Genomic DNA, 26,795 nt, shown 5'->3' on the forward strand with positions numbered 1-26,795 from the left:
CATAACTAACGAGGAGGTATTGAATAGAATTGGGGAGAAGAGGAGCTTGTGGCACAACTTGACTAGTAGAAGGGATCGGTTGGTAGGACATGTTCTGAGACATCGAGGGATCACCAATTTAGTATTGGAGGGCAGCGTGGAGGGTAAAAATCGTAGAGGGAGACCAAGAGATGAATACACTAAACAGATTCAGAAGGATGTAGGTTGCAGTAGGTACTGGGAGATGATGAAGCTTGCACAGGATAGAGTAGCATAGAGAGCTGCATCAAACGAGTCTCAGGGCTGAAGACCACAACAACAACAGTTGTGTTTAATGATGTTCTGTGCTGCTTAACAGCTACGCGATGGTAGGTGAACCGTGTTTCAATATTTTTGTGAGATTTTCCGTTAGATGGTTTTGTAAAGAGACGTTTTCAAGCTAAGTTGATTAGTTATTTTGTGCTTGAGCATTAAAGTGCGCACAAAAGGACAGCAGCGTTGCAGTGTGTCAGTGTGGCTGTATTGGTGTACGCAAGCACTGAGGAATAGTGACTCAGCGATATTTAGCTAGGATTTGTTGTGTGACTTTGGTGTGAACGTAGTAATACAATCAGTTCCGGAAATCTCGTTGGGTGCACTAAATGTATAGTCACTGATTAGAGAACACCCTAATTCTCTCTAAAAGAGATCATCGAGCGCTGGGTTTTCAGTTTTAAATAATAGTGGGTAGCGGAAGTGACCGCCTGAAGTGTTAGATTTATATTTGGTTATTTCAAGTTTATATAGTAGAAAAGTGGCCGTGACATTTAGGTTTTTTTTTCTTTGTTATTACATTTCCACGTAGTGGGTTTTGGAATAGAGCACCAGCACTCTTAAAGTAAAACGCTGATCTATACCTGTAAACAATGAATTACAGGAAACAAAGAATTAACAGTTGTAAACTGAAAACGTCATTACCCGACTTGTTCTTTATCATCAAACTATTAGAAAAAAATAATCAAAGGCTTATTTCAAAACAGACTAATATCTTGAATACATCTATTCGAAAAAAAGTGAATTCAAAACCCAATAAAGTGAAAGACTGTAATTTTGGTAAATGCAAAATTCAGAGAAATTAAAGACAAGGAATAATATTTTTGAAGTAATAACTTGGAACAGAAAGAATGATAATTAATCTTTATTTAGATATGAAAAGCAAGTTTATGCTTTATTGAAAAGTTATTAATTATAAAGGAAAGGTTGAGATTAACGAAATACTTTATTATGATAAAATTTCAATAGACTCAAGGATATTGTTGTAGCAAGACGCTACTTATAGAGGTTGTCGTTGGTTGACAACGAGAGATAAACGATATTAAATTATATCTTTGCCTTGTTAACGTATTGTCCATTCTATGTAAAAATTTATAGCGTTCACACTAATTGAGTGTGTATACGATTATTCGTTTAAGCTTTAAAAAAGCCACTACAAGAAGCAACGGATCTACATGAGGTATTCATCATCTATATACGAAAGCTATCGTTTCTGGTACGTACGTTTTTGAGAAAGTGTTTAGTTATGTAGGCAGAGTACACATAGTAAGCTTTGCTATATGTTGCTGTCATTGGTAAAGCAAATATATCATTCCTACTCCCGTAGACTCCTACATTTAGTATTTTTCTGGTGATTGATATTAGTTTTGGTGGTGGTTTATCTTTCGAATCTAGTGTATCCTGATAGTCAGTTTGCTGATAGCTACCACTGATCCCATTATACCATGAAAAGTGTTATTGCGTCCACCCTTTTGTACATAGTGATCTCGTAGCAAGCTGTAGTGCGATCTATAGCGTAAGAAGCTGAATATCAAATCTTACGTAACGTCATTGTGTTAGTACAGTCGATTATTTAAAGTCACACGGATTACGTCGTTCAGTGTAGGCAAGGTCTTCTTAGGACGACTCATTGTAGTATTACGAGAGTGAGTTACATTGTCCGACGTTGCTTTTCACCTACGTGTTACAGTGCTGTTAGAGCCTGTTGCTAGAGTATATCTCCTACTAGTTAGTGCTATCTACAGGGAGGCGCAATACAATAACCAGCAGAGTTCTCTTGTCTTGCCTGATACCGATCTAATTACCGCAGCCTCAAGCTACACCGCAATGTCTTCCGTCTGCAAGAAACATAGATTCTGCATCTCACAACCAAGTGTTGTGCCCTAACATAAGATAGAGGGAAGACAGGAGGTTACAGGTAAATCTGCAATTCCACAACTGTTACGTGCAACTGCAGGAAGACCAACTGTCAGTGACGACAGGTTAATTACTTGGATCAGCAGCCAAGACTGTCACAGGCCACCTATGAGAGGGGCAGATTTTAGGACAATTTAGGATGCTCGCTGCAGGAAACTCAAGGAATTAAGGGGTCTGGCTAACACTGTTTATTTGCTTCCAGTCTAAATATTACTCTGAAGGCAAATTCTAAACATCAGAAAAAAGGAACGGATGCAATGCGTTGCACAAAAGTAGTCAGTATTTGAGTCCGTGGGGTTAGAGATAACAAGCAGGCTTCTCGGAGCTTACCCGAGGATGGCGACGAGCGACAAGGAATTGGCGTTCCAGACATATGATTGACAACTCTGTCTAATACAAAAAGAACTTGTGTTAATAAGGGAATACAAAGGCGCTCTTTTTCTCTCTTAGTATAGTCGGTCCAACGATCCACAGGCACTCTGCAGGCTTCGGCCATTCAGATTCCTTCCCTTCTCCTACTCGGTATGTACGGATGCCCTTGGCCTTTACAATGACGAACTTCATGTTTGGTAGCAACAACGTCCAGATGAAAGCAGAACGTCACTGCCCTTCCTATAACGGCTAGCAACAACAATTTTATATGTCACTTGGCCTCGCCTTGAGGCCTATCGTGAATTGGGACCACTGTCCCAGCAGTTTTATCCATTTTCCATCTCACTCTAAGCTGTTCTCAGGACCAAGTATCAAGCTTTCTGACTCTGCTAGCATCATAACCTCCAGATTTCACTCAGATTTGTACCAAACTTTGTATGTCGGTAGAGTATCAACCAAAACTACGACCTGGCTTATGCTATGTACTGCCGTCCAGCAGAACTGGCGTAAACGTTAACTAAAAGTAACACCAGAACTACAGGAGCACAGGAAAAGCGTATCGGTGAGCAATTGCTATGGGTAGGTCGTCGTCGGCAGGGTCCTGGGTTCAAATTCCAAAAACACGTGGTTTTTCTTTTATTTATGGCATTGTGCCTGAGAATGTTAGATGGGACAACAAGTTTATGAACAATAACTTTATCTTGGAACTCTAATATTGTTGTTTAACATATTTATGACATGTAAAAGGGCTGTTTGGAGTTTACAGTAACGTCCTCTAGGCAATCTGCTTTCGTTTTATTTCTTTTAAAGTAGCAAATCTATAGAGTACATTTATAATCTCACAGAATATAAAACCAGAATAGAAAAATAAAGAAACAATCGCATCACACGTGCTGGAGTAATAATAACCCTCTCACAAACACACGCTGTCATTTATTCAGGAGCAAAGACTTCACGATAATGGTTGCATACGAAGAAGTGTGTGAAGCAAATTACTTTCGTGCACTAAGCACATGTGATGAATCCCAAATTTGAGCATCCACCCTGTATAATGCAGAATGAAAGCTTGTTTCTGAAACAGAACTTTCTCCAAGTTTCAGAGAGTGTGGGTTCATCAACGAGTTTAGCCATAATTCGCCCCTGACGATGACATTTATAGTAACTGATTGTACGTGAGGGACTGCAGCTTCAGAAGATTATTCTGTTGTTGCAGACTGATCCCTTCTGAAAAATCTCTAGCAGAATCGGATATAACGAATCATATGCTTGTACTTTCTGAAGAAATGAAGGTCAAGGGTTTGACAAATAGAGGTTGTACTTGGTGGAATTACGTGAATTTTGATGTTGTCTTCTGGTAGATTGTTTCGCATGTGCGGATAACGAAGAACACTTGTGTCTTTGTCGACCATGTAAGAATCCAATCTTCACTGATTTGTTCCACTACCGCTTCTTGTAGAAATGTCCTCAACAGTTCTTTGGTCATCTTGCCGGAGGAGTGAGAGTTGACGATTAAATTTGAAGAACGAGGCTCTTGAAGGATAAACAGTTTTGGAGCAAGTTTACGCCTCTGTGAAAGCAATCGAATAACTGTGTACGTATGGGCTGTCGCATGAAGGAACTGTAAAACCCGTGCACTATCTTTAGAACCTCTAGTTGATAGAGTGCAACCCACAGATATCGTTGTAGATATTTGCGTCTGTGTAGGGTGTCATCAGCGCACGAGTTGTTTGTTGTCAGTACTGTATCGTTGTCTGGATGGCGGTACGTTGCGGTACATTTTTACTGTACGGCTTACAGTACTGTTTTTACGCCTCCAGCATAAGACCAACTGTCACTGGCGTCAGATATTGGGAAATTTAACTTTCCCGCTTTTGAATAAAACGTTCTCGATTTTCAAGCCGCGTCAATTCGAATAAAATCCTCGAGCTTTCGATGACCATCTCCGCCATCGTCGTCAGGATTTCACTGACTGCCGAGGCTGCTACGGTTCCTCTCTTATATAGGCATGATGACATCATCAGCAGCCAAATAAATACAGTTCGGAAATAGAAAAGTGTTGGCTCATGATTTTACATATTGGGACTCCATTATAAAGAAAGAGGCCGAGATTCGTTCAAACAACAACAATTTCAACAGAGACTAGGAGTACACACTCATCAGGGCATGGGGGTGGGTGTTGGACATCGAAAGAAAGCAAAGACAGATGCGCGACGCGGAAGTGGCAGTTTCAAACGTAGCGCTTGCCCCTGGCGCCACCGATGCTGCCACGGGCAATAGCTCCGCTAGCTGCCCGCGTCGACATACGCGCGCGCCACATTGAATCGATCTGATTGGCTGCTGATGATGTCATCATGCCTATATAGGCGAGAGACCGTAACAGCCCCGGCAGTCAGTGAACTCCTCACGACGATGGCGGAGATGGCCATCGAAAGCTCGAGCATTTTACTCGAATTGCCGCGGCTGGAAAACCGACAACGTTTTATTCATGCATGCCGTCGCGAAAGACTCCGAGGACACCAAAGAAGTAGTTTTCCGGGATCTACGAAAGTCCGCAGGCATGTTTCCACATGTGAAAGATTATGTCTATTGAAAGTTGGCACCAGGTGGTTAAGGGAGGCGCTAGTGATGGCACTGTGAGGATACATCGTGAGGTTGTCATTAAATATGCGCTGTAACCGTCATCAGCTTTTGTTATCTTTGAGATTGGACGGAGTGCGTTGATGTTAGTGAAGAATGTCTTTAATACTACAACGATACCATTATCAACAGATCACTGAGTTTGTCAGCGGTTCTGTAACAGTGCTATGAAAACCTGGATTTTCCTTCCACGATATTACAGAAAAACTTGTCAGCACCGTAGCTAATGGTGGTCACGGGAAGGTACATTAGCAAGAAGCCCGGGCTCCTGAAGGCCACGTAGCACTGCCGAGAGGGAAGACCGTCGTTTCCGGCATTTGGCTCTGGCGCATCGTACTCTCTCTGCAGCAATAATTCGAGCAGCAGTCGGCACAACAGTGACACAACGAACTGTTAATAATTGGTTACTTCAAGGACAGCTCGGAGCCAGACGCCCTGTAGCGTGCATTCTGCTGATTCCAAAAAATCGTAATTTCTGACTTCGGTAGTGTCAAGCGAGAGCTCATTGGAGGGTGGAGTGGAGGCTTTCTGATGAAAGCTGGTTCTGCCACGGTGCCAGTGATGGCCGTACGTTGGTTAGGAGGAGCCAACTGAGGGCCTGTAACAAAACTGTCTGCGTGCTGGACAAACTGGACCTAAACCTGGAGTTACGGTCTATGATGCGATTCCACATCACACAGCAGCACTCCCGTGGTTATCCCACACACCACGACTGCAAAACTGAACATCAGTCTGGTGATTCGATCTGTTTTGCTGGTATTCCAGGATGTACTTCCAGGGAGATCACGCTAGCTCACACTTCGCTATTGCAACCCAATATGCTCAGCAGAGTGTCATCATGTTGTCTGGGCCTGCTGGATCACCAGATCTGTGTAAAATCGAGCACTTACCGAACATCATCGGACGACAACTCCAGCGTCATCGACAACAACCGCTAACTGTCCCTGATATGGAAGATCAAGTGCAATGGGCATGGAACTTCATCCCACAAACGGACATCCAGCACCTGTACGAAACAATGCATGCAGTATTCATGTTGGCAGTTACGCCGTTTATTAATGTACCAGCACTTCACATTTGCAATTGCTTATCTCGGGCTTACATTAACACGTGATCTTTCAATGTTAATAAAATTGTTCAAATGGCTCTAAGCACTTTGGGACTTAACATCTGATGTCATCATTCTCCTAGACTTAGAAATACTTAAACCTAACTAACCTAAGGACATCACACACATCCATGCCCGAGGCAGGATTCGAACCTGCGACCATAGCAGTCGCCCGGTTCCACACTGTAGCGCCTATAACTGCTCGGCCACCCCGGACGGCCATCTGCATCAGTTATTACTGTTATTATTATTGTTATGTAATTATTATTATTAACAATGCTAATAATACGTCCGTGCGTGTGATTCGATTGTTTCTTTGTTCTATTGTCCCATTGTTTATGTTTATTCTGTGAAACTGTAAATTTACTCTATAGATTTGCTACTTTAAAAGAAATAAAGGGGAAGCAAACTGCCAAGAGGACATTGCTGTAGACTCCAAACAGCCCTTTTACATGTCGTAAACATGTTGTCCCATGAAACACTTTCATGCACAATACAGTAAACAATTGCGTCATGGGGTATGAAACCGGGGCCTTTCGTACGACAACCTAACGCTCTATCAACACACTCAAGGGACTAATACGTAGCAATTGCTTTTACCGTGTTCTGGTAGTTCTGATGTTACTTTTAATTAACGTTTACGCCCATTCTGCTGGATGAAAGCACATAGTACAGACCAGATGGTAGTTTTGATTGATACTCCTATCAACAGGCAACGTTTGGTTAAGATCTGAGTGTCTGGCATCTGAAGGTTTCTGTGTAAGACACGTCTGTTTGTGACCATCTTCTACTGTGACGCGTTACAAGACCGTCTAGGTGGTGGATGGAGTTACCAGTTAACTCTCTGGGCCAGCTGCACAGAACCTCAGCAATTCGCAGAGCTCTAGCGTTACAATTTATCTTCGGTAACCTAACGCAAACACTTTGCCTTGGGCACTCTGCATTGTGTCTGATTTTCTATCATGGAGTGTCATAACTGGCTTTCAGTAGCCGGAAGCTTAACGATGTGCGTGCAATACACCGTCATGACATGACACAAGCAGCAGAAACGACCTGCTCTCATATGCATGCGAGGCAGAGAAGCAATCCAGGCCCGGATCGTACCCACGTAGTGGTTCAACGATCAGGCAGCCTGAGTGTGGTTTTTAAGCAATTTTCTACGCCCGTTTATGCAAATGTTGGGTTAGTTCCAAACATCCAATTTAGAAAATACGATACGCAAGCAGTTTTAATACAACAACACGCAGGACAAAGTTTACACGATCCACAGCCAGATGGTGCACGCAAGTACCTTTCCGCATGTTAAGTGTCAGTTGTGATGACAGGAAAGGAATCCAGCCGCGAAGTTAAAATTATTCTGCCGAAACACGACTAATAGCAGGCCCCGTAGGATGGTATCAATGCTAGGAGAGAAAGCAAAATCATTAGAAACCAGATGTACTTCCTAAACCACAAATTACCGACAAATAAAATAAAAGGTCCCAGAAATCTACACCTGCATCAAAGTCCGCAAGCCACCTAATGGTGTGTGGGGTAGGGTACTTTTCCTACCACTAACTAGGCCCTCCAAACCCGTGGGAAGAATGATTGTCCGTAAGCTGCTGTATTGGTTCTAATTTCTCGAATTTTCTTTTCTTGATCATTAAGCGAGACGTATGTGGGGGGAAGTAACATGATGTTCGACTGTTCACGGAAGGTGCTCTACCGAAATTTCGATCACTGTAAGTCTCTTCGTGATGCACAACGCCTCTCTTAAACGCGTGACAATGGAGTTTGTTGAGCATCTTCGTAAGGCTCTCGTACCGACTAAACGATCCCGCGACTAAACGTGCCATTCTTCGTTAGATCTTCTCTATCTCCAATCTGGTAGGGATCCCACACAGACCAACAATACTCAAGAATCGGTCGAACAAGCCTTTTATAAGCCACTTCCTTCGTGGATGAGTTACATTTCGTTAATATTCTTCATATGAATCTGAGTCTTGCATCTGCTTCTCCCGCTGCTTGTTTTGTGTGGTCATTCACTTAAGGTCGTTCTGGATAGTTACGCCTAGGTATTTTACGGCAGACACTGTTTCCAGCGGTTTTTCTTCAACAGTGTAGCTATACAGTAGTGGATGTCTTTCCTATGTATGTGCAATGTGTTAAATTTATTTACGTTCAGGGTCGACAGCCAGAGCCCGCGCCATTCATCAATTCTCTGGAGGTCATTCTGCAAATCGTTACTATCTTCTGGCGTTCCCACTTTGTTGCAGACAACCGCATCATCTACGAACGGCCTTAAAGAACATCCGACGCTTTCTATTAGATCATTTACATATTCTGTAAGCAGTAACGTTCCTATCATGCTGACTTGGGGTACTCCGGAAATTACCTTTACATTTGTAGATTATGTTTCCTTTAGAGCGATATGTTGAGTTCTGTCTGCAAGAAAGTCTTAAATCCAGTCGCAAATCTGTTCCGATACTCGATAAGCTCGAATGTTTTTCGCTAATGGCAGTGCGGGACGGAGTCAAATGCCTTCCTGAAGTCAAGGAACACGGCATCAACCTGAGCGCCATTGTCTATGGCGCTGTGGATCTCATGGAGGAACAGAGGTAGGTGAGTTTCGCAGGATCCATGTTGATTGTTACGCAGGAGGTTTTCCTTCTCCAATAATTCTACATCAGACTGACGACAAAGATATATGTGTGTAATTGTATGCGTCTGTCTTACGACCCTTCTTAAAAACGGGAATGACCTGCGCATTTTTACAGTCGCTAGGTACCCTTTGTTGCTCAAGCTATATACTATAAACTACTGCTAGAAAGGGAGAAAGTGGTTTCGCATAATTTTTTGTAGATTCTTATAGGTATCTCATCAGGTCCTGACACCTTTCCACTATTAAGTGACTGTAGTTGATTTTCTATTCCGCGATAGTTACCTCAATATCTGCCATTTCGACGTTCGTACGACGATTGAGAGGAGGGACCGTGTTACGATCTCCCACGGTGAGACAGTTTCGGAAGAGCGAATTCAGTGTTTCGGCCTTCTCTCTGTCACCTTCCGTTTCGGTGCCTCTATGGTCACTGAGTGTATGAATAGACGATTTTGACCCACTTACTGATCGTGCATACGACCAAAACCTCTCAGGATTTTTAATCAGATGGGCTGACAAGGCCGGCCGAGGTGGCCGAGCGGTTCTAGGCCCTACAGTCTGGAACCGCGCGACCGCTACGGTCGCAGGTTCGAATCCTGCCTCGGGCATGGGTGTGTGTGATGTCCTTAGGTTAGTTAGGTTTAAGTAGTTCTAAGTTCTAGGGGACTGATGACCTTAGCAGTTAAGTCCCATAGTGCTCAGAGCCATTTGAACCATTTGGGCTGACAAGATTTTTCTTTCGAAGTCATTGAACGCTTCTCTCATAGCTCTCCTTATGCTCAATTTCGCTTCGTTTACCTTTTGTTTGTCAGCTAGGTTTTTATCTCTCTCCATTCTGAGATGAAGTTCTCTTTGTTTGCGTAGCAGCCTTCTATCACGGCTATTAAACCATGGTGGGTCTTTCCCATCCATTAAGATCTTACTCGGAACATACTCGTCTAGGGAATATTGCACGATTTCTGTGAATTGTTTCAATTTGTTTTCCACATCTTCGTCCTGATAACCGAATACTTGATGCTGTCTGCTCAGATACTCTAAAATTTGTATCCTGTCACTGTTGCTAATCAAAAATACCTTACGGTCTTTCTTTACATTCTTTGTCAGACCAGTTGTCATGGATGCTATTACAGCCTTACGATCACTGATAGTTTCCTCTACGTTAACTCATTGGATTAGTTCAGGTCTGTTTGTTGCTAGGAGGTCTAAGACATTACCCTCACGAGTTGGTTCTCTAACTACCTGCTCCAAGTAATTTTCGGAGAAGACATCCAGAACAATGTCACTTGAATCACTGCCTCAGGCACCAGATTTGATAGCATGACCCTCCCAATCTATACCTGACAAGTTGAAGCCACCCCCCTCGGTATGATCAGGAAAATTATTAACGATGTTCTGAAAGTTCTGTTTGAAACACTCTACCACTACAGCTCCTGAATCACGCGGTCTATAAAATCACCCGATTATCACTTTTGACCTATCTTTAATACTTTACCCCGAATAACCCACAATCTGAATCCGCGATAACCTAGCCAGACTTTATCGAATTCTTTACTGCAATAAACACGCCGCCACGATTGGCGACTAACCTATCCTTACGACCAATATCTCAATCTGAACTTAGGATTTCGTTCTTGCTAACATCCGGTTTCCGCCAGCTTTCTGTTTCTAACACTATCTGTGCATTATATCCTTCAGTAAGCGATACTAATTCTGGAACCTTTCCTTGTATGCTCCCCCAGTTTACTAAAATCCTGTTAACCTATACTATCTCTGATCTGCGACGATGAACGTTCTCTGGGGACATGAGGAATGAGCAAGTTGGATACGTCCTCCTCATATTGCAGATGCTTAAAAGAAAAGAAGAATAACATGGCGAGATTGAACGTTTTCCGTATCTGTGAACAAAAGAAGAGTGACTCACTTTTGGGTACAACATTCTGGGGGCCGGCCGTGGTGGCCGAGCGGTTCTAGGCGCTCAGTTCGGAACCGCGCGACTGCTACGGTCGCAGGTTCGAATCCTACCTCGGGCATGGGTGTGTGTGATGTCCTTAGGTTAGTTAGGTTTAAGTCGTTCTAAGTTCTAGGGGACTGATGACCTCAGAAGTTAAGTCCCATAGTGCTCAGAGCCAATATTCTGGTAACGGCGGCCAGGTCGTAAGAAAATGAGCTGCAATGTGCGCTCGCAGTGGTGAGGGTCCGGTAGCTGCCCACGTACGCACGCACACACACACACACACACACAAATCGTGCCGCGCTGCAGATTCCAGATACAGGCCGAGCGCAGACCGTCATCAGATTATGCCGTTCTATTGGCTATTATTCTCGGAGACCGGTAATGATTTGAGATTGCAGGCGGTCGTGATTGGCGGCCCTCGTAAAGCACGGCGTCCCTTCCCTCATCTGATGTGCGGCTAATGGCCGGCGCCCATGCTCTCAGGCTGTCTGCGCGGACCACTTGCGTTTCAGTCGCGCCGGCTCTGTGATGCCAGTGGGCGCGCGGATGCTGCAGTCAGCTCTGCGCTTCCGTAACCTAGGACTCAGCAGCTGCTGTCTCTCTCCATGGAGGCCAAAGACACCTACTGGATTCTGTGTCCTTCAGCAAAATGCGTTCAAGTTTCTATAAAATTTCACTTTAGTGGCTTTAGGCTACATCATCGAGACAGCCTCTTATCTCACACGTTAACCCATGAACCATGAACAAACGGCAAAAGGCAGATTATACACTAACGAAAAAGAAAAAAGAGAAAGAAATCGCAATACCAGGAAGGATCTGTGTGACTTAAACGGAGTTGGTAGGCGTGTTTCTACATCTGAAAGGTGATGTCTAATCAAATTTTGTGTCAGTCGCATACCAGTGGCGTTAGTAGCGCCACTATGAGGATGGAAATAAGATGTTGCTTTAAATACACACTGTAACGGTCGTGAGTCTTAGTTACCTTTTAGACTGGACGTGGCGAGTCTATGTTAATCAAGAATGCCTTTAAGGCGGCAAAAACGCCATTATCAATACCTCACGAGTTTGAACGCGATCGTGTATAGGGTTACGAGAAGCTGGATGTTCCTGGTGCGATATTGCAGAAAGACTTGGCAGGAATGTAGTCACTGGACAAGGCTGCTGCTAGTGGTTGCCACGGGACTGTATGGTCTCAAGAAAACTATTCTCCGGACGGCCACGTGTCACTACCGTGTTCGGCGTATGTCTCTGGCCCGTCGCACTGCATCTGCAGCAGCAGTCTGAGCAGCACTTGGCACCACAGTGCCACAACCAACTGTCGCAAATAGGTTACTTGAAGAACAGCTCAGAGCCAGGCGCTCTATAGAGTTCATTCCACTGACTCCAAACCACTGCCATTTACGAATTGAGTGGTGTCAAGCTGGAACTCATTGGAAGGCTGGGTGGAAGTCTGTTGTGTCTTCTGATGAAAGATACTACTGCCTCGATGACAGTGATGGCCGTGTCTTCGTTAGAAATAGCCTGCAACCAACCTGTCTGCGTGCTAGACAACTGGTCCTACACCTGGAGTTACGGTCTGAGCTGTGGTTTCGTCTGACAGCTGCAACCCTCTCGAGGTTACCCTACATACCCTGACTGCAAATTCGTACGTCAGTCTGATGATTCGACTTGTTCTACCATTCATCAACAGCATTCCAGGGTGTGTTTCCCAACAAGATAACCCTAGCTGTTGTAACCCAACATGTTCCACGGAGTGTCGACATGTTGTCTTGATCCGCTCCATCACCGGATCTGTCTCCAATCGAGCACATATGGGCCAATATCTGACGACAACTCCAGCTTCATCACAATCAGCATTAACAGTCCTTGTACTGACCGAAGAAGAACAACACACATGGAACTCCATCCCATAAACTGATATTTGGCACCTGTACACCATGCACGCACGTTTTCGTGCTTGTTTTCAACATTCTGGCGGTTACACCGATTATTATGGTTCAAATGGCTCTGAGCACTATGGGACTCAACATGTGAGGTCATCAGACCCCTGGAACTTAGAACTATTAAACCTCACTAACCTAAGGACATCACACACATCCACGTCCGAGGCAGGATTCGAACCTGCGACCGTAGCAGTCGCACGGTTCCTGACTAAAGCGCCTAGAACCACTCGGCCACAGGGGCCGGCACTGATTATTAAAGTACCAGTATTTCACATTTGCAATGACTTATCTCGCGCTTACATTAGCCTGTGATCTTGCAACGTTAAACACTTAAATATGTTACCTACACAAAATTATTCTCGAACTTTCATTGTTCTACATTAATTACTTTTTAGTGTTGCGATTTTTGTTTCATCAGTGTATACATTGTTAGATTTTGGGAAATAGTTTGACACAAAGTGACAGGTTCTCAAATATGTGACTAGAGGGCTTCTTAAATAAAAGAACCACGTACACGTGAGTGCTCACCGGAGACTAAGGTAAAGGCAGGAGTGCCATCGGGATGTTTGATAGGACTGATGCTGTGCTATATATACGTCAACAATCTAACGGGTAAGGTGGGCAGCAGTTGACTGTATGGACCGCGATGACAATATAAAAGAAATCAGGGCTCTTACGGAAGCGTGTAGACAATCGTTTCTCCGTCGCTCCATTTGTGAGTGGAAGAGGAAAGGGAATAATTAGTAGAGGCAGAAGGTACCCTCCGACATTCACCATACGGTAGCTTGTAGAGTGTATATACAGGGTTATGTAGCTTATGCAGGCCATCCCACATATGTTCAGAATGAATAAATATATCAGGATGTGACTTTCGCCAAGTTATGGCGAACAATATGGTGAACTTCCTGACGATCTTAAGTAATTTCTATCACTTATGTTCGCCGAATTACGACACAGGCTTTATTTTTTCCTGATAGAACTATGTACTTTTTTCTGTGACATTTGAAAGAAGCTTCTAAGAGAACTTCAACGACATAGCAAATATCAATCTTCGCAACATGTGCTAATCGTCAGTAGAATGTCCACGCTGACTGAAAGAAATGGGTAAAAACAACAGTCCTTGTCTATCAAAGATTGTTCCATTTTTCAAGACCCGCTTCGTTGGTTCCTGTTTTATTGATGGGAATCCAAATACACTCAAGTATCTCTATTCCCGAAGATATAATGCTGCCGCAGTAATTGCGAAACTTCCCACTGGACGTAAGGCAGTCCTGGTGGTACCAACATGGTGGATGTCCCATTCCGCATACAAAATGACAGGCCTCTTAACGTTTGGAAGGCACTGGAACGCTCGTTCTGGAAACGCAAAAATGGTCTGCACACTCACCGAACTTGAATCTTCTATTCATTTACCTGAGGCGAAACTTGCACTAGAGTTATATTAGGAAACACCGACGATTCTCGAGGCCTTAGACGGCCGCTGTGGCCGAGCGGTTCTAGGCCCTTCAGTCCAGAACCGTGCTGCTGCTACGGTCGCAGTTTCGAATTCTGCCTCGGGCGTGGATGTGTGTGATGTACTTAGGTTAGTTAGGTTTAAGTAGTTCTAAGTCTAGGGGACTGATGACCTCAGATGTTAAGCCCCACAGTGGTTAGAACCATTTTTTTCTCGAAGCTTTAAAATACCATATACCACGGGTCTCTGCTGCCGTTAACTCTAGATCCACCGTGCAGTATTATTCCTCCAGAATCACTTTACAGCGTGTAGCAATGCTTCAAGGACAACATTTTGAATACTTGGTATCACGGCAGTGACAATAAACGCACGAACCGTACCCGAGTTACGCATTTGCTTACATTTGGTGTAAGCGGGCAGACGTTTGTGGAACCTCTTCTCCTGGTGGCGAGACAGTGGTTTGTGGCACTGTTGTTATCTTGATACTACAGGGTGATTCAAAAAGAATACCACAACTTTAAAAATGTGTATTTAATGAAAGAAACATAATATAACCTTCTGTTATACATCATTACAAAGAGTATTTAAAAAGGTTTTTTTTCACTCTAAAACAAGTTCAGAGATGTTCAATATGTCCCGCTCCAGACACTCGAGCAATATCAACCCGATACTCCAACTCGTTCCACACTCTCTGTAGCATATCAGGCGTAACAGTTTGGATAGCTGCTGTTATTTCTCGTTACAAATCATCAATGGTGGCTGGGAGAGGTGGCCGAAACACCATTTCCTTAACATACCCCCGTAAGAAAAAATCGCAGGGGGTAAGATCAGGGCTTCTTGGAGGCCAGTGATGATGTGCTCTGTCACGGGCTGCCTGGCTGCCGATCCATCGCCTCGGCTAGTTGACGATAAGGTTTCATAACTAACCTTTTTCGTAGGACTCTCCATACAGTTGATTGTGGAATTTGCAGCTCTCTGCTAGTTCTGCGAGTCGATTTTCCTGGGCTGCGAATAAATGCTTGCTGGATGCGTGCTACATTTTCATCACTCGTTCTCGGCCGTCCAGAACTTTTCCCTTTGCACAAACACCCATTCTCTGTAAACTGTTTATACCAACGTTTAATACACCACCTATCAGGAGGTTTAACACCATACTTCGTTCGAAATGCACGCTGAACAACTGTCGTCGATTCACTTCTGCCGTACTCAATAACACAAAAAGCTTTCTGTTGAGCGGTCGCCTACTTAGCATCAACTGACGCTGACGCCTAGTCAACAGCGCCTCAAGCGAACAAATGTACAACTAAATGAAACTTTTTAGCTCCCTTAATTCGCCGACAGATAGTGCTTCGCTCTGCCTTTTGTCGTTGCAGAGTTTTAAATTCCTAAAGTTGTGGTATTCTTTTTGAATCACCTTGTATTTTATAAAGTCTATACGTTGCGTCGCTGAAGTTTTCTTATAAGCATGTTTCAAATGACACACAAAGAAGTATGGAGTGCTCTTAGTAAAAACAAAGTCAGTATCGTTATTCGAACGACTATAAATGACACAAATTACTTGGGAAGTCAGGAAATTTGCCATATTGTCCACTATAAATTGACGAAAATCGCTACTCGATGCATTTATTCAGTCTGAATTTATTTTGGGTGCCGGCCGCCGTGACCGAGCGGTTCTAGGCGCTTCAGTCTGGAAACAGTTACGGTCGCATGTTCGTATCCTGCCTTGGGCATGGATGTGTGTGATGTCCTTAGGTTAGTTAGGTTTAAGTAGTTCTAAGTTCTAGGGGACTAATGACCTAAGATGTTGAGTCCTGTAGTGCTCAGAGCCATCTGTACCATTTAGATGACACCTTTTTATGCGTACATTAAATTTATTTAAGCCGTCTCTAATTCCTGTTGTCTATGCAAACATTACAGTCGTGAAATATCATAAATACGTCAAGTTCGTGACAAATCTTGGAGCCCATAATTTCTATTAAATGCAGCAGGTGCAACTTTTGTTTAGCTTATAAACTAACTGCGTCCGAACAGGCCTCGGAAGGCGCAAAGGAGCCGACCGACCGCCATCTCATCCTAATATGATAGACATCACTGCACACGGACAGGGGCAGGTATGTGGTGAGCACACCGCTCTGCCAGCCGTTGTCAGCTTTCGTGACCAGAGCCGCCACTTCGTGATCAAGAAGCTCCTCAATTGGCTTCACAGGGATTGAGTGCGCCTTGCTTGCCAACAGTGTTCGGTCGATCTGGACGGTCACCCATCCAAGTGCTAGCCAAGCTCGACAGCTCTTAACTTCGGTGTTGCGGCTAGGCCGTTGACTTTTGTTTACCTTACACCCCATCCAAAAGTCAAAGTCAGTCCCATATTCCAGAAACGGCCGTTGGAGGTGGATGCTTGAATCCCGTATTTCTGTGTTGGGCAAGGTGTTTGAAAATTTGAAATTTGTGTAAAGTTCCTATGGGACCAAACTGCCGAGGTCATCGGTCCCTGGGCTTACACACAACTTAATCTAACTTAAACTAACTTAACGCTAAGGACAACGCACATACGCATGCACGAGGGAGGACTCGAACCTTCGACGGGGCAATCCGCGCGAACCGTGGCAAGGCACTTAAGACCGCGTGCTGCCCCGCGCGGCAATGTCATTGTACAAGTGATCAGCGTTTCCGTAGTAGAAGCTCTTTAGAAGCATCAAGTATGAAGATGTGTCGTGTGGATAATTGTGATTAGTGTTTGCATAGTGCAATGTTGTATTTCTGTTGTTATGGATGACACAAAGGTTGCCTACACTTATTGAATTGCATTAAGGGATCCTTGCCTTAGGTCAACCGACTGTATAATCATCTACGAAGTACGTAAGTCTGTGAGACACTGCTGAGACGTTTGGAATTTATTCCAGGATATTGGCGCATGGTCTGGTGATCAGGAACATCCGACCATCTCACCTTCATTTGCTGGCTCAGTACAAGTGGTGAAAGTTTCAGCCACTACCAGGATTCGAAAAGTCTACCTTCGATTCGAGCACCAAAGCACAGACGTACGCTAGCGGCCTCGGCTATGGAGACAACTCGTTTTAATGCTGATAATCGAATAAAAACCCGCAGTGTTTTAACAAATTCGTCAACTGTAAGTCAGTAAGTTATACCACAACCGATATCAAACAAAACTAACATTCGTGTGAAGAGGTACACACATGTATTGTGCATACGACAAATCTGTAGAACTACCGGTACGTCCTTTTTATATGTGTAGTGTATACCATCACCAATAAATTATGAATTCAACGACCACTGTTTACTGAAGATAACAGCGCTAGTTTTGCGGAAGAGCACAAGAACAAAGTTAGTACCACATTATTCTTCCGAGTGGCCGTCTGTCACAAAGTTTTAACCTACTAGGAAGTTTGAAAGGCAGTATTACCTTCGTCAGATTAGTTCTCTGTTTCGGAAAACATCAAACGTGCACATGGAAGTAATGACTTGTGTCACGTTCAGTGTCCGTTACACGTGGTCACACTGAACATAAACTATACATATTTATGCTTCATGATACATATTTGTTCCAGACAGGCTTGAAAGAGAAAGCATCGACATCACGAAAAATAAACGGTTCAGAGGCAGAAAGAGCCACTCATGTTCGTTGTTCCCCAAATTTCTGCATTTATAAGGCTCGTCGACTTGCACATAATCAACATCTAATCTCACTATGAGTGCGCTCAAGATCTGCCTGTTGGAAGATCCACTCGTTTTGGTAATACTAGTACTTTTAACGACTCTCATTCGGGAGGAGGGAGGACTAATGTTAAAATCCTCGTCCGGTCACTCTGATTTATATTTCCGTGATTTCCTAAACTGTTAAATACACATGCTGGGATGGTTCCACTGAAAAGGGCATGGTAGATTTCCTTCCCCATGCTTCTGAAATCCGAGCTTACGCTCTGTTTCTAATGACCTTATTGTCGACAGGACCTTCAACTCTCCTCTTCATTCCTTGCCTCACTTCTGTGTTGTCGACGGCTATGTAAGTACATGATGCAGTTTAAGGCTGCACCGTAGTGTATTGTATTCAAGTTCAGACACTTCTTTACTTTTCCCGGAGGTTTATAGGCAGTTCACCCTTCTAAAATAAAATATTCCACACACCTAGTCATTTATTTTTATTTTATTTATTTGATTTATTTTTTATTATTAAAACAGTGTCGCTATAATTTGTGTAATTTTTTATAATACTGGTCCCTCTGCATATTACTTTGTTGGTGGAAGCAAAAGTTTACTTCAATAAATGAATTATCAGGAATTAAGTATAAAAATTTCGAAACTTATCGTGGGTGAATTCAGCCCTAATATTCCGTATTCTGGATTTCGATGGATGTTGACGCGAGTCGAAACAACAAACGAGTTTTAAAAGAAATGATTTATATTTGCAAATTTAATAGTGTTAATTGATGTAATAAATTATTACATAATAATTAAAAGTTTATCTTCTCTCGGTTAATATTTCTACCTGTTTGATACCTTCTTATCTAATTATGAATATCATAATGAAAATCCCCGCAAAATATCACAGCTTTTAGGTAGATTTGAATAAAAGAAAGGTATTAATTTATTACTTATGTAAGAGAAATGTCCTCTCACAGACGAGTAATTATGCGTCATTTCGTTAGCTAGGTGCCTTCGCGATTTTCTTAGTATTAAATTTATTCCCGTCGAGAGAATCGATTACGTATTATACAGCATAACTGCGCGCATCCGCACTAAATAATGACTTCTTAATGAACTAGAATCGTTTGGCGACCCTTTCGAAAAGGTACAAAATCAAAATTTCAACCTAGATTGGGACATTGCTTCCTCAGCAGGGTAGAGCAGCTGAAGGTGTGAACCCAATGCAAGCCTGGTCTTGTTTTCTTGCCAAGACGAATGACTCCCCAGCACCTCGCGCAGCATGCATGGCAAGAGCCGCCATTTATCCCGAAGCGAGCAGAGCCCCTGCTAGCGTTGCATTCCCACAGGCCGTGGAGCTGAACGCTGGCGAGGCCGCAGCTATCCATTCACCACCCCGCTCCACGCTTTCCTTTGCCGCCGTGAATCTCCGTTTCCAGAGCAGGTGAGGTGCCGCTTCTACACTGCCTTGTAAGGGCAGCGGCGCGAACCCTGCCATGCGTTACCACGGTCGGCGCTCCAGGGCGGACACACACGGCTCTCACCCCACCCCACCTCACACTGACGCAGGAGCTTAGTCGAAACACAGGAACTACGATATGTGCACAGCTGCTGTAACCTATTATGGTCCGAATTTTTTATATTGACTTTAACGTATCTTAATGTTTTCTGAATTGTTTTAGAGGGTTGGAAACAGCCTTAGCAAAAACAAAAACCATAATTTTGCCACAATTTTTAAATTTTTTAAAGAAAGGACTTGAAAGTTTCGCCAGGCCACAATGTTATCGTTATCGACAAACTTTATTGATGACCATAACACACATTCTATGCATGCCAAAACTCAAAGTGTGGTATCACACATCGATACCACCCCTACTGGCGTCTTTTATTTGGCAACGGAACTGCAAGTTTTCGTCAGGCGTCGACAGCGGTTGCGCGGTCTCTGATGGAGCCAGTGGTGCGCGCCCCCTGGCCACGCCCCCAGCTGCTCTGTACCAAGAGAGCCCTCTGCCTCCACGGCGGTAGCCACACAGCCCCAGTCGCACTTGGACTCTCTTCGCTACGATTCCATCGTCAGCACTTAGTTGAGAGAGTCCTTTCCTTGTTGACATTGTGATATCTGGACTCTGTTTCTTGCTGCTTTATTTGGAATGAGTCTTCGAACACAACACAAGGATGCTGTTGGGCTAAACAGGTGACCAGAAAACTCGGACCCTCGGTCCAAATTTGTCACATAAATAAATGAAACATGAACTACTCAAAAAGCTATTACTTATCAGAACTAAAAATACAATAACATCCACTTAGTCGCCCTACAGTAAAGTCATTGCAAGTGCAGACAACATGCATCTTGCATGATGTTTGCACTTTTTGTTTGGTGACTACAGTACTACGCTGCATACAGCTGCTTGTTTTTGATGCTCGCTATAAATGTAATAATTCTCATCGTCTGAAGAAGTGCACTATGTGTGTGAAACAGGCAAGGAAATAAAATTTCTTTTGTGCAACTGGTTAGTGATTTTTCAATAAATATACTTACAGCTGCTTAATGAAGCAGTAATATTTTCTGCTCCTAAACAGTTATCAGCATAAACAGATATACCATAAAATATGAGAAACAAGAGACCACACATTATCACAGGAAACACTAAAAATCGATTATCGAAGGACAGCTTTGCAATTCCCCACAATTAAATGGCTGGAGAACTACACGACTTCAGTTCTCTGGGAAAGTTCGGCGATATATTGATAAAATATCACACTAAGAAGACTAAGGGCACTGCAGTCCCACCAGGTTTCAAACTACAGAGAACATCATAGGCTCTTTTTTTGTAATTCAATTCATAAAGAAATAATAGTTTTTCCTAAGTATTTAACTGCGAATTCGGGAGCATGTGTTTCCAATTAAAACACTGAGCCGCTCTTAGCAGTGCCAGTACCGTTAAGACTTCGGAGTTGTGTACAGGAAATCCTCGTCGGGGAGACCTGGTTTCGATTTTTGCTGCTTTCCCCGAATCTCTGGAGGAGAATCTCTAGATGATTCCTTCAACCACCTAATGGCAGCTTAGCCGCTCCGCCTTTCGCTAACTGGTGTTTCGTCTTAACTGTCGCCTTTAGCGAAAAGTCGCCAAAACCTAAACTTCTTTCCTTTTTCTCCTGACTCTTTTCTTTTTCCGATAGCGAGGGAACAGGTATATATAACGCATCAGTTAATGGTGGTACTGTATCGCTAAAAACTGTTTCAAGCTTGTGTTTTTTACGTGAAAAGTAACGAACAAGTAATTACTAAACATTGGCAACGTTGTTTATTAATATCGCTGCTATTCTTGAGCACTGAATGTTGGTTTATACACGTCTCTTTTGGAGTATTTTCCTCTTTTGTTTTGAGAGGTAAAAAATTAAGCACAGACAGCGCCTACGCTTGTGTGTGTGTGTGTGTGTGTGTGTGTGTGTGTGTGTGTGTGAGTGTGAGTGTGTGTGTGTGTGTGTGTGTGTGTGTGTGTGTGTGTATGCGTGTGTAAATGTCCGAAACTGGCAATACGATTTTCATATATATCCTATCTTTGTTAGAGATTTTAGCGAGTAATGTTAATTTAACGAGGAGAACAAGAAGTTTATTAGTGGCCTCTGAAGGTGCAGTTCACAGAGGTTTATGTCTTAGTCAGATTAGGAAAGATTTCTAATTTATTTTTTACGTTATATTATTTTCATATAGTGTAATTTATTATTTTCACCTGATTTACAACTACGAGAATTAATTCGATAAGATTCCGTCCGACAGCATTCTTGGGCGTTTTGACTGTATGCCGCATCGCTGTTTCTGCAAATTATCAAAAGCGCTGCGCACTGATGGTGGTTCCACGACCAAATAACTCGACGAGCGGAGGAAGCATCCTTTTGCAGCATAGACAAGGCCCACACTGCCAATAGGACGAAGGCTAACCTCCAGAGATTTGGTTTGGAAGCACTCCCACTTCCTCCGTACAGTCCATATCTTTCACTGTGTGATTTTCACATCTCTGGCGACATGAAGAAAGTCATTCGTGAACGTCGCTTTCAGTCAGAAGAGGAAGTGCAAGAGTGGGTGCGGCGGTCGATCCGGCAGCGTCCGATCGCGTTCTACGGAACATGAATTGATCGCCTCGTCTTCCAGTGGGATAAGTGTTCATGATCCATAGTTGGTTGGTTGGTTTGGGGAAGGAGACCAGACAGCGTGGTCATCGGTCTCATCGGATTAGGGAAGGATGGGGAAGGAAGTAGGCCGTGCCCTTTCAGAGGAACCATCCCGGCATTTGCCTGGAGTGATTTAGGGAAATCACGGAAAACCTGAATCAGGATGGCCGGACGCGGGATTGAACCGTCGTCCTTCCGATTGCGAGTCCAGTGTGTAACCACTGCGCCACCTCACTCGGTATTCATGATCCCACTCGAATAGTAAACGGTTGTGAAAACACACGTGACCGCTTAGTAACAAACAATCCTGAGCTAATAACGAGCATCAAAACGAATACGGGGATTAGTGGACACAGGGTTGTCGTAGCGAGACTGAATACCGTAAGGCCCACATCCATCAAATATAAACGAAAAATATATCTAGTCAAAAAATGGATAATAATTCGCTTGAAGCCATCCTGAGAGACAATCTCCACTACTTCCAAATTAACAATGTAAGTGTAGACCAGGTGTAATTGTAAAAAATTAAATCGACTGCAATTGAGATATTTATAACAAATATAAAATAAATGGCAAACGACGTAGCTGGTTCCCCATCTTACACAAACCAAGTCATAACACTGCTGCAAAATCGACAAAAAAACATGCCAAATCCAGACGAACGCAAAATTCCCAAGATTAACAACGTTTTACTTATGATAGAAATTTAGTGTAGGCTTCAACGTGAGATGCTTATGATAGTTTCCACAAGCAAACTTTTCTCTAAACTGGCAGAAAATCCAAACAGATTCTGGTCGTCTGTATGGTATGCTAGCGCCAAGAGACAGTCAGTGTGTTCTCTGCGCCAGGACTATCGATGACAGTGCTGCTTAAGCAGAGTTACTAAACACAGTCTTCCGAAATTCTTTCACCAGAGAAGACGAAGTAAATATTCAGAATTAGAACCAAGAACAGCTGCCAACACGAGTAACTTAAAAGCAGATATCCTCGGAGTAGTGAAGCAACATCAATCACTTAATAAAAGCAAGTACTCCAGTCCAAATTTTATACCAGTTAGATTCCTTTCCCAGTATGCCGATGCAATAGCTCCATTCTTAACAATGATATACAACCGCTCGCTCGGCAAAGGATCGGTACCGAAAGACTGGAAAGTTGCTCAGGTCACACCAATACACAAGAAAGGCAATAGGAGTTATCCACTAAATTACAGGCCCATATCATTAACATCGATAAGCATCAGGATTTTGGATCATATATTGTGTTCGAACATTATGAATTACCTTGAAGAGAACGGTCTATTGACACGCTGTCAACACGGATTTAGAAAACATCGTTCTTGTGAAACACAACTAGCTCTTTACTCACACAGTGTTGAGTGCTGTCGCCAAGGGATTTCAGATTGATTCATTTTTTCTAGAGACCCTGAAGGCATTCGACACCATACCCCTACAAGCTGCTTAAATGGTTGAAATGGCTCTAAGCGCTCTGGGACTTAACATCTGAGGTCATCAGTCCCCTAGACTTAGAAACTACTCAAACCTAACTAACCTAAAGACATCACTCACATCCTTGCCCGAGGTAGGATTCGAACCTGCGACCGTAGCAGCAGTGCGGTTCCGGACTGAAGCGTCTAGAACCGCTCGGCCACAGCGAAAGGCCAAGCAGCTTAAAATCAAATTGCGTGCTTATGGAATATAGTCATGGTTTTACGACTGGGCCGGCCGGAGTGGCCGAGCGGTTCTAGGCGCTACAGTCTGGAACCACGAGACCGCTACGGTCGCAGGTTCGAATCCTGCCTTGGGCATGGATGTGTGTGATGTCCTCATGTTACTTAGATTTAAGTAGTTCTAAGTTCTAGGGGACTGATGACATCAGAAGTTAAGTCCCGTAGTGCTCAGAGCTATTTGAACCATCTTTTTTACAACTGGATTCGATATTTCCTGTCATAAAAGTCACAGTTCATACTAACTGACCAAAAATCATTGAGAAAACAGAAGTTATTTCTGACGTTCTCAAAGGTAGTGTTACAGGTCCACTGCTATATACACGAGGCAAACTGACGAGCCGTATTATGTTGTTTGCAAATAATGCTGACATTTACCATCTATTAAAGTCATCAGAAGATCGAAGCCACGTGATTTAGATAACACATCTATATTGTGCGAAAATTGGCGGTTGACCCCAAATAATGAAAAGTGTAAGGTCACCCAAATGAGTGCGAAAAGGAATCCGTTAAACTTCGGTTACACGATAAATCAATCAAATTAAAGCCCTTAAATTGAACTACGTACCTAGGAACTACAATTACGAATAACTTAAATTCGAAAGAACACATAGTAAATTTTGGAAATTTGGGGTTAGTTCCTATGGGACCAAACTGCTGAGGTCATCGGTCCCTAGGCTTACACACTACTTAATCTAACTTAAACTAACTTACAGTAAGGACAACACACACACCCAAGCTATGCCCGAGGGGAGACTCGAGCACATGTGGAGAAGGCGAACCAAAGACTGTTTTTTATTGGCAGAACGCTTAGAAGACGCAACAGATCTACTAAAGAGACTGGCTAGACTAGGCTTGTTCGTCCTCATTTGTAGTACTGCTGAGTGGTGTAGGACCCTTACCAGATAGGATTAGCGGAATACACCTGCAAAGTTTAAAGAAGGGCAGCTCATTAAAGAAAACATTTTATTGATCCTGACCTACATAGGAAGAAACGATCATCGTAATAAATTAAGAAAATTCTGAACTCGAATGGAAAGATATAGATGTTCGTCTTTCCGCGCGTTGTTCGAGAGTGGAATAATAGACAATTATTACGAAATTCGTTCGATGAATTCCCCGCCTGGCACTTAAGTCTGATTTGCAGAGCAGCCATGTAGATGTAGGTACAGATGTAACTGTCTTAACGCTCGTGGTGATTACTTACTATTGCGTCGAAACAGTCCACGGCCCCCTTGTGGTGGGTGTTCGGTTTCCATTTGAGTTCCTTTTATGACAAGAGTATGATAATGTTGATTCCTTCTCCCATCACTGTTTAGCGAATCAGTTTCACACCTATAAATGAAAGCACAAACAGCAAAACTTACAGAATATTAATTCAACTCGTGGACCACTTACACAGCCTACAGGGTTACTATAATTGGGTCTCATTGTCAAAGATGATAGCTGGCTTTGAGAAATATGCTACATACGTAAGGTGTATTGTAGCACTCTGAGTTACACACGTAACATATCTTTCCGAAACACATTCACTACTGTCGACTTCGACGGCGATAGTCAGTTATTGTCTGGTGGCGCCCTTATCTCCCAAAAGCTCTCACACCAGACAAGTAAATGTTGTAAAATATTCACTGCCTATGAGTTCATTAATTAAAAGGGTAATACTCACGTCTGCAGATGAACGTTGTGCCACTTACATTTGTCATGCTAATGTGTGAAACAGAAAGCTGCTGAAGGAAAAGATACGTGCTCTTTCTGCGTAGAGGGAACGTAGGCGAAGTGATGTGTGGGAGAGGCGCGGTTCTTCCGCGTCTCATCCCGCACAAGAAGCAGCCGGCGGCCGGGTCGGGTCGGGTTGCCACCTGTGCGGGAGGCGGCCCGCCAGGGGACGGCGTCGTGACGTCTGCCAGCCGGCAATCCACTCGTTAGTCGCGCGGTTTCTCAACGGCGAGATTCACCCGGTCGTTAAATCATGCGGCACATAAGGCGCTTCAGAAAAACTTCCTTCGCTACTTTCGAACCAGTCGGCGTGCTTTCACATCGGGCATCGCCCGTATTCTTCTGCCAGCCATATGTTTCGCTCGTGCGGTGGGCTTGGAGAGGGAGGGGGGGTGGGTGCTTCTTTATAACACGAGAAATTATTATAGGCGACGTTCCGTAGCTGGTCTCCTCGGAGAGAGCCTGCTTTTTGGGAGGGACTGGCTACCGAGGGGGCAGTGTTCGTTCTGCGGTGGACATGATACACCAGTCCGAACAGAGAAAACCAAGAAAACAGGCAAACCGTCGGTCTAGGTCTGCATCAACACACCGCAAGTCACCTGACGATGTGTGGTGGAGGATGCTTCTGGTAGCATTAACTGAACTCCCCCCCAGCCCTATTTCCCTGTTCCACTCGCGAATGCCGCGTGGGAAGAACGATTGTCGACAAGTCTCTGTATCAGCTCTAATTTCTCGAATTTTCTCACCGTGGTCATTTCGCGAGATATGTGTGGGAGGAAGTAATACGTTGTAAGACTCTTCCGGGAAAGTACTCTGGCCAAATTTCAATACTAAACCTCTCCGTGATGGCTCTCTTGTATCGCCTGCTGCCACTGAAGTTTGTTGATCATCACTGTAACGCTCTCGTGCCGACTAAACGACTCCGCGACGAAGCGCAACGCTCTTCGTTTGATCTTCTCTATCTCTTCTATCAGTTATACCCGGTAAAGGTCCCAGATTGGTGGACGATACTCAAGAACCGGTCGAACAAGGGACTTGTAAGACACTTCTTTCCTCGATGAACTACATTTCCTTAAGATTATTCCTATGACTGTCTAGCATCTGCTTTTCCAACCATTTTTTATATGTATTCATGTCACTTAAGGTCGCTCTGCATAGTTACTCCTAGATATTTGCGGTAGATCCCGTTTCCAGTAATTTGTCATTA

The sequence above is a fragment of the Schistocerca serialis genome, chromosome 6 (assembly GCF_023864345.2).
Source record: "Schistocerca serialis cubense isolate TAMUIC-IGC-003099 chromosome 6, iqSchSeri2.2, whole genome shotgun sequence".
Lineage (NCBI taxonomy): Eukaryota > Metazoa > Arthropoda > Insecta > Orthoptera > Acrididae > Schistocerca > Schistocerca serialis.